Genomic DNA, 14,217 nt, shown 5'->3' with positions numbered 1-14,217 from the left:
TTCCTGACCTGCATACACGTTGCTCAAGAGGCAGGTCAGATGGCCTGCTATTCCCATCTCTTTCAGAACTTTCCACCGTTTATTGTGATCCACACAGTCAAAGGCTTTGGCATAATCAATAAAGCAGCAATAGATGTTTTTCTGGAACTCTCTTGCTTTTTCGATGATCCAGCGGATGTTGGCAATTTGATCTCTGGTTCCTCTGCCTTTTCTAAAACCAGCTTGAACATCTGGAAATTCATGGTTCACGTATTCCTGAAGCCTGGCTTGGAGAATTTTGAACATTACTTTACTAGTGTGTGAGATGAGTGCAATTGTGCGGTAGTTCGAGCATTTTTTGGCATTGCCTTTCTTTGGGATTAGAATGAAAACTGACCTTTTCCAGTCCTGTGGCCACTGCTGAGTTTTCCAAATTTCCTGGCATATTGCGTGTAGCACTTTCATAGCATCATCTTTCAGGATTTGAAGTAGCTCAACTGGAATTCCATCACCTCCACTAGCTTTGTTTGTATGATGGCCCACTTGACTTCACATTCCAGGATGTCTGGCTATAGGTGAGTGATCACACCATCGTGATTATCTGGGTCGTGAAGATCTTTTTTGTACAGTTCTTCTGTGTATTGTTGCCACCTCTTCTTAATATCTTCTGCTTCTGTTAGGTCCATACCATTTCTGTCCTTTATCGAGCCCATGTTTGCATGGAATGTGCCCTTCGTATCTCTAATTTTCTTGAAGAGATCTCTAGTCTTTCCCATTCTGTTGTTTTCCTCTATTTCTTTACATTGATTGCTGAGGAAGGCTTTCTTATCTCTCCTTGCTATTCTTTGGAACTCTGCATTCAGATGGGAATATCTTTCCTTTTCTCCTTTGCTTTTGCTAAACTGTTGAATAGTTTAGATAAAGGGGCTGGCCCTGGAAGAGAGCTTCTAGAGATACCAAGAAAAAAATGTGGGCCAGGTGTGGTCAGAGGAACTCCACATATTTACAGAGAGTTCCAAACACTTGCTTTTCCATCTCTGTGTGAATCACCTTCCTCCACTTTGTATTCCCAAGCCACTACCCACAACATCCTCCTTGTCTCTAGCTGAAGATAGTATTTAAGGTGAGGCTTTCAACCATTCTGGTGAGTTACTCAGGTTTTCTGGGACTCACCCATATGTACAGAAGTATACATGTTGTTAACCTTTTGTTTGCTTTTCTTCCAGTTAATCTGTCTCATGTTAAGTTGATTCTTAACCCACCAGATGAATCTAGAAGGGTAAAGTTTTTGCCCTCCTCAACAGCACACACCTGAGCATAGGCAGCTATGCTAATTTACAGCTGGCATAGGTTTTGCCTCGTCGGCAAGGAAGAGAGTTCTGACAAACTGTGATTCATACAGCAGCACGAGCCAGTGAGCTGATGCTCACCTGAAGGCCTCAGACATAGGTAGGGTCATCGTGTTACCCAGCCGCATCGCTTCCTACAGGATAGGCCAATAAATCAGGAGATGAGTTGTTGGGGCAAGCAATAGCAACTTTGTTTGGAAAGCTGGTAGATCAAGATAAAATGGTGGACTCATGTCCCCAAGACCATCTTGGCTGAGTTAGAATTCAGGCTTGTTTTACACTATAAGGAGAAAGAGTAAAGTCAAACCCTTCCTGGTTCGCATCAGCCTCTGAAGGGGTTGTGTTAATTCCCTTCCTGCAGTCATTGACAGCTGGGCTTGGTCAGGAGGTTTCCTTGGAGCTAAACACAGGTATTTTATCTTAATGCTCATTATGTGGGAAGCAGGGCTCCCAGTACTGAGCCACTATGTATAATTTAAGCTTACAGACAAGATCCTTTCAGTGCTGCATTTGTAAGAAAATACAAAAGGGTCTTCCCTATTACAGTTGTTCACTTCAGCAGAAGTCAGAGACAGATTTCATAGTGCCTTTCATTTAATAAAAATCATGGAGTCGGTAACTGTCCCTAATTTGAGCAAACTCCATGAGATAGTGATGGACAGGAAAGCCTGGTGTGCTGCAGTCCATGGGGTTGCAAACAGGTGGACATGACTTAGTGACTGAATGACAACAATGCTCCCTAAAGAGCTCTCTGAAACAGAGCCGGGAGGCCATTAAGGAGTGTGACATATGCACGTCTCAGCCTAGAGGGAATCTGAGCTTCAGATCATTTATTTTCCACTTTGAAGTCCTCCAGAACATCTGCCAGAAATTCAAGCTACTTCTCGGACCACTCCTGCCCTGTATACCTTGTGATTCTGTAAGGCCAAATATTTCCTGACTCGTATGAGAGTCAGTCACAGTTCTCATCAGGCAATGTTTGACAACCTGTGGTTTTCTGTCTTCATAAGCCCTTGCCTCTCTTTCTCAGAAGACTTTCAGTTTAACCTGAATCTCTCTTTCTTGAATTGCACTTTTTTCCTTTTAGTTACTGATTTAAATACTAATCATATCTGAAATATATCTTCACAAAAACATCTAAACTGATATTTGACCAAACAGCTGGGATCATAAGCTAACCAAATCGACACATAAATTAACCCTCACCCTAGACAGCTATTTTAACTATCAATTTTAAGGAGAATATTGAAATTGTCTAGTATTTCTCCAACTCTTGGCTAGGTTTTATGGAGAACCTATAACACAACCTATACATTGCCTCCTGTCTTCTTGCAGGAGTTGGTTAGATTTTGTTACACAACCAAACTTGAGTCCATTTGCCCAATGCACAGTCAAACCAATCTGCTGACACCAGATTTTGATGAAGGAAATTGTGGTGTTTATTCCAAGGTGCCCAATGTGGGGCCAGGCAAGGAGAACAGAGGGCTCCTTCTCCAAAGGCACAAAGTCTCTGATGGCTTCCAGGGAAGAGTTTTATTGTTGCTGTTGCTGTTGTTTTTAATGTCAGTGATTTATTGTTAAAGCAAGGCAAGCTTCAAAATGTTGCACAGTGTATTTCCAGTAGGAAGAAATAGCTAGATATAGACACACATAAACTCACACACAGGAGTAGGTATACAGATAGCAGTATAGAAATACATGTCCCCAAGTTTTATATTAAACAGTTAATGTTTTTCTTTCCAAGGAGGGTAGGCTGGTTTATGAGAGAATTAACAAAATCTTAAACCTTTCCCCATAGTTAGACGGAGAAGGCAATGGCACCCCACTCCACTACTCTTGCCTGGAAAATCCCATGGATGGAGGAGCCTGGTAGGCTACAGTCCATGGGGTTGCTAGGAGCCGGGCACAACTGAGCGACTTCACTTTCACTTTTCCCTTTCATGCACTGGAGAAGGAAATGGCAACCCACTCCAGTATTCTTGCCTGGAGAATCCCAGGGATGGCGGAGCCTGGTGGGCTGCCGTCTATGGGGTCGCACAGAGTTGGACACAACTGAAGCGACTTAGCAGCAGCAGCAGCAGCATAGTTAGAATATTTTCGAAAAACTAAATGCACTTCTTTGTAAAGTAGAATGAAGAAAAGTATGTGACTTAGGCTTCCTAAGGACAAAAACCATTTTTTTCAAAAACCTTATTTTATATTGGAGTCGAGCCAATGAAGAAAAGGGTGATAGTTTCAGGAGCACAGCGAGTGAGTCTGCTATATATATACATATATCTATTCTTCTCCAAATTCAAGGAAGGGTTTTGAAAAGCAGCATTAGGGGTGAGGGTGTGAGGTGCCCGATAGCTGGTGTACCTCCTTCTGGATTGGTTGGTGGTGAGCTAACTGGGTAGTTTTAGGAGTCAGTATCATCAACCATGATCAGGTTTCAACTGGTTTGGGGTAAACACAGGTGTAACCAGCATGCAGTTAACTTCTTCTACCTGGTGCGGGTGTCAGTATCTGCAGAAGAACTCACGGATATGGCTCAGAAAGTTCTCTGCAGCACTTGAGGAAGAGTTAAAGGTCCTTGACTTTGTTTGAAGGTTTAACTATTGTTATTTTGTCTTGCTCGACTGTTTTCATTTGTTTTAGCATCTTCTCACTTCTCTGATTATGTTTGCTCTTTGGGACTCTGGCAAAGCCTTGGAGGCTAAAGCTTTTCTACAAACAAGTGGGAGGGTCCATGAGGAGGTCCCCGCAAGGCCCAACTCCATTCCCATTAGTTCTTTTTAGTGTGTCCTCCTTTATTTTTAATAGATTCAAGAGACGGAGGGAAGATTACTAGTTAGGAGCTTTTCATTCGTAACTCACCTAGACTTAGAAGTCTACAAAAATCTGTCTTCTAAAGGGGGAGGGACAAATTAGGAGTATGGGATTAACAGATTCAAACTACTAGGTATAAAATAGATAAGCGGAGGGCGGGGATAAGATGGCGGAGGAATAGGACGGGGAGACCACTCTCTCCTCCACAAATGTATCGAAAGAACATCTAAACGCTGACCAAACTTCACAAAACTACTTCTGAAGGCTGGCTGAGGACTTCAGGCTTCCACAAAAACTGCGCATTATCTTCAAAAGAGGTAGGAGAAATTATAAAAGATAAAAAGAGAGACAAAAGAGTTAGGGATGGAGACCCGTCCCGGGGAGGGAGTCGTAAAAGAGGAGGAATTTCCAAGCACCAGGAAACCCTCTCACCGGCGGGTGTGGGGGAGGATTTTTTATCTCGGAGGGCAACGTAACTGGGAGGAAAAAATAAATAAAATCCACAGATTACGTGCCTAAAGCAACTCCCAGCAAAGAACCCCAGACGCTCGCATCATCCGCCACCAGCAAGTGGGGGCTGAACGGAGAGGAGCGGGCGGCATTGCCTAGGGTAAGGACCGGGCCCGAGTGCCCCGAGGGCAATCTGAGGGAGCTAACGTGAGATAGCAACCTAAACTGTGGGACAGCGAGAGAGAAAGAACTATCCCGCGAAAAGCCCAACTCTAAGGCACTGCCGGCCCGCTCACAGAACAAAGGACTGAGCGATACCAGAGGAGAGCTAGCCGGCTGCGGACCGCCCCATCCCCCGCCGGACACAGCGGGCAGGCGGGGCCCGCCAGAGCCGGAAAGGGGCAAACTCGGCTCCAGAGAGGGCACCCCCTACCAAACTGCAAACAGGCTCCCAGTTTCTAAGCAAAGACTGCCTGAGATCCCGGAGGGTCGACAGCCGCCGGGAGGGTCGCAGCCAGAGACCAGCTCCCCAGAACCGACACAAAGCACACCGGAGCCGGGCGCGCCCGTAAACCGAGGCGGGGACCAGGGAGGTGATAAGCCGCACCGCCCCAACAGGGAAGAGCGCCCTCGCCAAACTCCTGGCCGCCTGGGCAGCTCCGACCGGGAACGGCACAAGCCGCGGGCGATACCGAGTCTGCGCCTTTGTGGAGTAACCGGGAGCCTGAACCTGAGCGGCTTAGACCTGGGAAGTGCACGCAGCTCAGGGCCCGCTCCCCGGCCGAGTAACCTGAAGCCTGAGCAGGGTAGACGGGGAAAGCACACACGCCGTGAGCAGGGGGCGAACCCAGTGCGGCCGAGACACTGCGAGCTTACCACACGCACGCCAGAATTGCAGTGTTCCTTCCTCCCCACAGCACGATTGAACAAGCGAACCTAAAGAGATCACCTCCACCGCTTTGTTGCAGGGCGGAAATTAGATACTGAAGAGATCTCCAAACAGAAGCCAAATAAACAGAGGGAAGCGCTTTGGAAGGGACAGGCCAACAGATTAAGATCCCTGTAGTTAATACCGACTGCATTGAAAAGGACCTATAGATCTTGAAAAGTATAAGCAGGAATAAGGATCTATCTAAAACTGAGCAGATCCCACACTGCTCACAACAGCTCCAGAGAAAGTCCGGGATATATATATTTTTTACTTTTTTTTTTTTTTTTTAATTTTTTTTTTTTTTAAAAAAAAAAAAATTTTTTTTTTCTCTCTTCTTTCCTTTTTCTTCAAGTCCTCTATTACACCTTTAACTTTCATTTTCATAACCCACTATTAACTTGCAAAAAAAAAAACCCTATTTTTGAAGCAAACTACATACATATATCTTATACCTTTTGTGTTTTCTTTTTTTAATGTTTTTTTCCTGTTCTACATTTTTTTTACTGTTTCTTTTTTTACTGTTTTACTGTTTTTTTTCTTTTTACACTGTTTCCTTTTTTCTTTTTTTTTATATTGTAAGTTTTATAAGAGTCTAACCTCTACTCTAGATTTTTAATCTTTGTTTTACATATTTGATATCAATTTTGTACATTTAAGAACCCAATCTTTAGGACCCATTTTTACTCAGGAGTGTGATCACTGGCCTGATCACTCTCTCCCCCTATTGATGCTCTTTCTCCTCCCTCAGGGAACTTCTATCTCCCACCCTCCTCCTTCTCTTCTCAACCCAATTCTGTGAATCTCTGAGGGTGTTCTGGGTACCGGAGAACACTTCAGGAACAGGATACTGCCCAGATCTCTCTCTCCCCTCTTAATTCCTCCCTTTCTACTCATGCTCACCTCTGTTACCTTCCTCCCCCCTCTCTATGTATCTCTGTGAATCACTCTGAGGGTTCCAAACTGTGGAAAGCACAGAGGGAAGTGCTTACTGGCTAGATTGCTCTCTCCACATTTGAATTCCCCTCTTCCCCTCCTGGTCACCTCAACCCACCCCCCCCCACCTCATCTCTCCATGTAACTCAGTGAACCTTTCTGGGTATCCCTCACTGTGGAGAATCTTTTCACCATTAACCTAAACGTTTTATTATTGAGGCTGTATGGAAGGAGAAGTCTTGAGGCTACTGCAAGAATAAGACTGAAAGCCAGGGGAAACATTAATTAATAAGAGACCATCCAATAGCCTCCATAAATTCACTGAAACCAAGCTCCACCCAAGAGACAATAAGTTCCAGAGCAAGACATACCACGCAAATTCTCCAGCAACACAGGAACATAGACCTGAGCATCAATATACAGGCTGCCCAGAGGCACACCAAATCCATAGACATCTCAAAAATTAATACTGGTCACTCCATTACACTCTAGAGAGCAGAAATCCAGCTCCACCCACCAGAACACCGACACAAGCTCCCCCAACCAGGAAGCCTTGACAAGCCACCTGTCCAACCCCAACCGCAGTGAGGAACCTCCACAACAAAGAGGAACTTCATACTACCAGAATACAGAAGGGCCACGCCTAACACAGCAATCTAAACAAGATGAAAAGACAGAGAAATACTCAGCAAGTAAAGGACAATGAGAAATGCGCACAAAGCCAAACAAAAGAGGAGGAGATAGGGAATCTATCTGAAAAAGAATTTAGAATAAGGATAATAAAAATGATCCAAAATCTTGAAAGCAAAATGGAGTTACAGATAAATAGCCTGGAGACAAAGATTGAGAAGATGCAAGAAATGTTTATCAAGGACTTAGAAGAAATAAAAAGGAATCAATATAGAATGAATAATGAAATAAAGGAGATAAAAGACACTCTGGAGGGAACCAACAGTAGAATAACGGAGGCAGAAGATAGGATAAGTGAGGTAGAAGATAGAATGATGGAAATAAACGAAGCAGAGAGGAAAAAAGAAAAAAGAATCAAAAGAAATGAGGAAAACCTCCGGGACCTCTGGGACAATATGAAACGCCCCAACATTCGAATCATAGGAGTCCCAGAAGAAGAAGATAAAAGGAAAGGCCATGAAAAAATACTCGAGGAGATAATAGTTGAGAATTTCCTTAAATTGAGGAAAGAAATAGTCACAGAAGTCCAAGAAACCCAGAGAGTTCCAAACAGGATAAACCCAAGGCGAAACACCCCAAGACACATATTAATCAAATTAACAAAGATCAAACACAAAGAACAAATATTAAAAGCAGCAAGGGAAAAACAACAAATAACACACAAGGGGATCCCCATAAGGATAACAGCTGATCTTTCAATAGAAACCCTTCAGGCTAGAAGGGAATGGCAGGACATACTTAAAGTAATGAAAGAGAATAATCTACAACCCAGATTACTGTACCCAGCAAGGATCTCATTCAGATATGAAGGAGAATTCAAAAGCTTTACAGACAAGCAAGAGCTGAGGGAATTCAGCACCACCAAACCAGCTCTCCAGCAAATGCTAAAGGATCTTCTCTAAACAGGAAACACAGAAAGGATGTTTCAACACGAACTCAAAACAACAAAGTAAATGGCAACGGGATCATACTTATCAATAATTACCTTAAATGTAAATGGGTTGAATGCCCCAACCAAAAGACAAAGGCTTGCTGAATGGATACAAAAACAAGACCCCTATATATGCTGTCTACAAGAGACCCACCTCAAAACTAGAGACACACACAGGCTGAAAGTGAAAGGATGGAAAAAGATATTCCATGCAAACGGAGACCAAAAGAAAGCAGGAGTCGCAATACTCATTTCAGATAAAATAGACTTTAAAATAAAGGATGTGAAAAGGGACAAAGAAGGACACTACATAAAGATCAAAGGATCAATTCAAGAAGAAGACGTAACAATCATAAATATATATGCACCCAACATAGGAGCACCACAATATATAAGGCAAATACTAACAAGTATGAAAGGCGAAATTAACAATAACACAATAATAGTGGGAGAGTTTAATACTCCACTCACGCATATGGATAGATCAACTAAACAGAAAATTAACAAGGAAACACAAACTTTAAATGATACAATAGACAAATTAGATTTAATTGATATTTACAGGAGTTTCCACCCCAAAACAATCAATTTTACCTTTTTCTCAAGTGCACATGGAACTTTCTCCAGGATAGATCACATCCTGGGCCATAAATCTAGCCTTGGTAAATTCAAAAAAATTGAAATCATCCCAGCCATCTTCTCTGACCACAATGCAGTAAGATTAGACCTCAATTACAGGAAAAAAACTATTAAAAGTTCCAACATATGGAGGCTAAACAACACGCTTCTGAATAACCAACAAATCACAGAAGAAATCAAAAAAGAAATAAAATTATGCATGGAAACGAATGAAAATGAAAACACAACAACCCAAAACCTATGGGACACTGTAAAAGCAATACTAAGGGGAAGGTTCATAGCAATACAGGCGTACCTCAAGAAACAAGAAAAAAATCAAATAAATCAACTAACTCTACACCTAAAGCAACTAGAGAAGGAAGAAATGAAAAACCCCAGGGTCAGTAGAAGGAAAGAAATCTTAAAAATTAGGGCAGAAATAAATGCAAAAGAAACAAAAGAGACCATAGCAAAAATCAACAAAACTAAAAGCTGGTTTTTCGAGAAGATAAACAAAATTGATAAGCCATTAGCCAGACTCATCAAGAAACAAAGGGAGAAGAATCAGATCAACAAAATTAGAAATGAAAATGGAGAGATCACAACAGACTCCACAGAAATACAAAGGATCATAAGAGACTACTACCAACAGCTATATGCCAATAAAATGGACAACTTGGAAGAAATGGACAAATTCTTAGAAAAGTATAACTTTCCAAAACTGAACCATGAAGAAATAGAAGATCTTAACAGACCCATCACAAGCACGGAAATCGAAACTGTAATCAGAAATCTTCCAGCAAACAAAAGCCCAGGACCAGACGGCTTCACAGCGGAATTCTACCAAAAATTTAGAGAAGAGCTAACACCTATCCTACTCAAACTCTTCCAGAAAATTGCAGAAGATGGTAAACTTCCAAACTCATTCTATGAGGCCACCATCACCCTAATTCCAAAACCAGACAAAGATGTCACAAAAAAGGAAAACTACAGGCCAATATCACTGATGAACATAGATGCAAAAATCCTTAATAAAATTCTAGCAAACAGAATCCAACATCATATTAAAAAGATCATACATCATGACCAAGTGGGCTTTATCCCAGGAATGCAAGGTTTTTTTAACATCCGCAAATCAATCAATGTAATACACCACATTAACAAATTGAAAGAAAAAAACCATATGGTTATCTCAATAGATGCAGAAAAAGCCTTTGACAAAATTCAGCATCCATTTATGATTAAAACCCTCCAGAAAGCAGGAATAGAAGGAACATATCTCAACATAATAAAAGCTATATATGACAAACCCACAGCAAACATTATCCTCAATGGTGAAAAATTGAAAGCATTTCCCCTAAAGTCAGGAACAAGGCAAGGATGCCCACTTTCACCACTACTATTCAACATAGTTTTGGCAGTTTTGGCCACAGCAATCAGAGCTGAAAAAGAAATAAAAGGAATACAGATAGGAAAAGAAGAAGTAAAACTCTCACTGTTTGCAGACGACATGATTCTCTACATAGAAAACCCTAAAGACTCTACTAGAAAATTACTAGAGTTGATCAATGAATATAGTAAAGTTGCAGGATATAAAATTAACACACAGAAATCCCTTGCATTCCTATACTCCAATAATGAGAAAACAGAAAGAGAAATTAAGGAAACAATACCATTCACCATTGCATCAAAAAGAATAAAATACTTAGGAATATATCTACCTAAAGAAACAAAAGACTTATATATAGAAAACTATAAAACACTGATGAAAGAAATCAAAGAGGACACAAACAGATGGAGAAATATACCGTGTTCATGGATTGGAAGAATTAATATAGTGAAAATGAGTATACTACCCAAAGCAATCTATAGATTCAATGCAATCCCTATCAAGCTACCAATGGTATTTTTCACAGAACTAGAACAAATCATCTCACAATTTGTATGGAAATATAAGAAACCTCGAATAGCCAAAGCAATCTTGAGGAAGAAGAATGGAACTGGAGGAATCAACCTGCCTGACTTCAGGCTCTACTACAAAGCCACAGTCATCAAGACAGTATGGTACTGGCACAAAGATAGAAATATAGATCAATGGAACAAAATAGAAAGCCCAGAGATAAACCCACGCACCTATGGACACCTTATCTTCGACAAAGGAGGCAAGAATATTCAATGGAGAAAAGACAATCTCTTTAACAAGTGGTGCTGGGAAAACTGGTCAACCACTTGTAAAAGAATGAAACTAGAACATTTCCTAACACCGTACACAAAAATAAACTCAAAATGGATTAAAGATCTAAATGTAAGACCAGAAACAATAAAACTCCTAGAGGAAAACATAGGCAAAACACTCTCCGACATAAATCACAGCAGGATCCTCCATGACCCACCTCCTAGAATATTGGAAATAAAAGCAAAAATAAACAAATGGGACCTAATTAAAATTAAAAGCTTTTGCACAACAAAGGAAACTATAAACAAGGTGAAAAGACAGCCTTCAGAATGGGAGAAAATAATAGCAAATGAAGCAACAGACAAACAATTAATATCAAAAATATACAAGCAACTTCTGCAGCTGAATTCCCGAAAAATAAACGACCCAATCAAAAAATGGGCCAAAGAACTAAACAGACATTTCTCCAAAGAAGACATACAGATGGCTAACAAACACATGAAAAGATGCTCAACATCACTCATTATTAGAGAAATGCAAATCAAAACCACAATGAGGTATCATTTCACACCAGTCAGAATGGCTGCTATCCAAAAGTCTACAAGCAATAAATGCTGGAGAGGGTGTGGAGAAAAGGGAACCCTCTTACACTGTTGGTGGGAATGCAAACTAGTACAGCCACTATGGAGAACAGTGTGGAGATTCCTTAAAAAACTGGGAATAGAACTGCCATATGACCCAGCAATCCCACTGCTGGGCATATACACCGAGGAAACCAGAATTGAAAGAGACACGGGTACCCCAATGTTCATCGCAGCACTGTTTACAATAGCCAGGACATGGAAGCAACCTAGATGTCCATCAGCAGACGAATGGATAAGGAAGCTGTGGTACATATACACAATGGAATATTACTCAGCCATTAAAAAAAATACATTTGAATCGGTTCTACTGAGATGGATGAAACTGGAGCCCATTATACAGAGTGAAGTGAGCCAGAAAGAAAAACAACAATACAGTATACTAATGCATATATATGGAATTTGAAAGATGGTAACGATAACCCTATATGCGAGACAGAATAAGAGACACAGATGCATGGAACAATTTTATGGACTCTGAGGGAGAAGGTGAGGGTGGGACGTTCTGGGAGAATAGCATTGAAACATGTATATTATCATATGTGAAACAGAACACCATTCCATGTTCGATGCATGAGACAAGGGCTCAGGGCCGGGGCAATGGGATGACCCAGAAGGATGGGATGGGGAGGGAGGTGGGTGGGGGGTCCAGGAGGGGGAACACATGTAAACCCATGGCTGATTCATGTCAATGTATGGCAAAAACTATTGCAATGTTGTGAAGTGATTGGCCCCCAACTAAAATAAATAAATTTATAAAAAAAAAAAAAAAAAATAGATAAGCAATGAGGCTATACTGTATAGTACAGGGAATTATAGCCATACCTTTTAATAAACTGTATTGGAGTAAAATCTGAAAAATACTGAATCACCATGCTGTACAACTGACACTAACACAATATTTTAAACCAACTATAGTTTAATTTTAAAACTTTTTTTAAAAAGTAAACTTAATGTAAATATTGAAAAAATAATCTCTCTTCTTGAAATAATCTGTGTCATATTCCCCCATCTCAGATACTGAATGTGTATCATGTCCTTCAAAAGCCGCACAACCAAAACCAACGAGTTTCAGAGTCTAGCCTCTGTGCTGGATGTTAGAGATGCAAAAACAAACAAAACATCGCTTCTCCTTTCTTGTTGGTTGTTACTGGTTGGCACTGGGCCATGATCTTAGTTTTTTGAACGTTGAGTTTTAATCAACTTTTTCACTCTCCTTTTTCACTTTCATCAAGAGGCTCTTTAGTTCTTCACTTTCTGCCATAAGGGTGGTTCATCTGCGTATCTGAGGTTACTGATATTTCTCATGGCAATCCTGATTCCAACGTGTGCTTCCTTCAGTCTGGCATTTTGCATGGTGTACTCTGCATAAAAGTTCAATAATCAGGGTGACAATATACAGCCTTGATGTGCTCCTTTCCCAATTTTGGACATTGAGGTGCTTGCATCTTTTTGGATTATGGTTTTCTCTGGATATATGCCCAGGAGTGGGATTGCTGAATCATATGGCAAGTCTATATTTAGTTTTTAAAGAAACTTCCATAGAGTTCTCCACAGTGGGTGTACTTAGTTACATTCCATAAGCTGTGTAGGAGGGTTCCCTTTTCTCCACATTCTCTCCAGCATTTATTATTTGTAGATTTTTTGATGGTGGCTATTCTGATTGGTGTGAAATGATACCTCATTCTAGTATTTCTGCATTTCTCCAATTATTAGTGATGTGGAGCATCCTTTCTGAGCATCCTTTCATGTGCTTTTTGATCATCTGTTGGTATTCTATAGAGAAAAGTCTATTTAGATCTTACACTTATTTATTGATTGGGTTGTTTGTATTTTGATATTTAGCTCCTTGAGCTGTTTGAACATTTTTGAGATTGATCCTTTGTCATTTGCATCATTTTCCAATATTGTCCTCCATTCTGTGGGTTTTCTTCTGTCTTGTTTATGATTACCTGTGCTGTGTAGAAGCAAAGTTTAATTAGATCCCATTGGCTTATTATTGTTTTTATTTTCACTACTGTAAGAGGTGAGTCAAAAAAGATACTGCTGTAATTTGTGTCAGAATGCTCTGCCTATGTTCTCCTCTAAGAGTTTAGTGGGGTCTGTCCTTATATTTAGGTATTTAATTTATTTTGAATTTATTTTTGTGTATGATGTTAGGGAATATTCTAATTTCATTTTTATGCTTGTAGCTGTCCATTTTTATCAGCACCACTTATTGAAGAGGCTGTCTTTTCTCCATTGTATAGTCTTGCCTCCCTTGTCCTAGATTACTTGACCATAGCTGCATTGGTTTCTCTCTGGACTTTGTATCTTGTTCCATTGATCTATGCATCTATCTGTTTTTCTGCCAGAACCAGTGTCTTGATTACTTTAGCTTGTAACTAACACAGCCTTGTCTAACTCAATGAAACTAAGCCATGCTGTGTGGGGCCACCCAAGATGGACGGGTCATGGTGGAGAGGTCTGACAGAATGTGGTCCACTGGAGAAGGGAATGGCAAACCACTTCAGTATTCTTGCCTTGAGAACCCTATGAACAGTATGAAAAGACAAAAAGATAGGACACTGAAATATGAACTCCGCAGGTTGGTAGGTACCCAATATGCTACTGGAGATCAGTGGAGAAGTAACTCCAGAAAGAATGAAGAGATGGAGCCAAAGCAAAAACAACACCCAGTTGTGGACGTGACTGGTGATAGAAGCAAAGTC

General features: G+C 40.8%; 1 protein-coding gene across 9 annotated transcripts in view; it reads right to left on the bottom strand.

Annotated features, from left to right (window-relative positions):
• Positions 1-14,217, bottom strand: part of LOC145532114 (uncharacterized) — a 120,751-nt gene that overhangs the window by 33,386 nt on the left and 73,148 nt on the right. Inside the window, exon 6 of one of the 9 annotated variants that reach the window (XM_081556475.1) lies at positions 12,408-13,463. The exons of 7 other annotated variants lie outside the window; for them this stretch is intronic. The gene's annotated coding sequence lies outside the window, so the exon portion shown is untranslated. Of the gene's footprint in view, positions 1-12,407; positions 13,464-14,217 lie in introns of those variants that run through there. One more of the 9 variants, XM_081556481.1, reaches the window with a different exon arrangement.

The sequence above is a fragment of the Giraffa tippelskirchi genome, chromosome 13, assembly GCF_054371585.1.
Source record: "Giraffa tippelskirchi isolate mGirTip1 chromosome 13, T2T-mGirTip1v1.2.pri, whole genome shotgun sequence".
NCBI lineage: Eukaryota > Metazoa > Chordata > Mammalia > Artiodactyla > Giraffidae > Giraffa > Giraffa tippelskirchi.
Note: the sequence above shows the minus strand (reverse complement) of the source record. Positions and strands in the feature narration are given on the sequence as shown.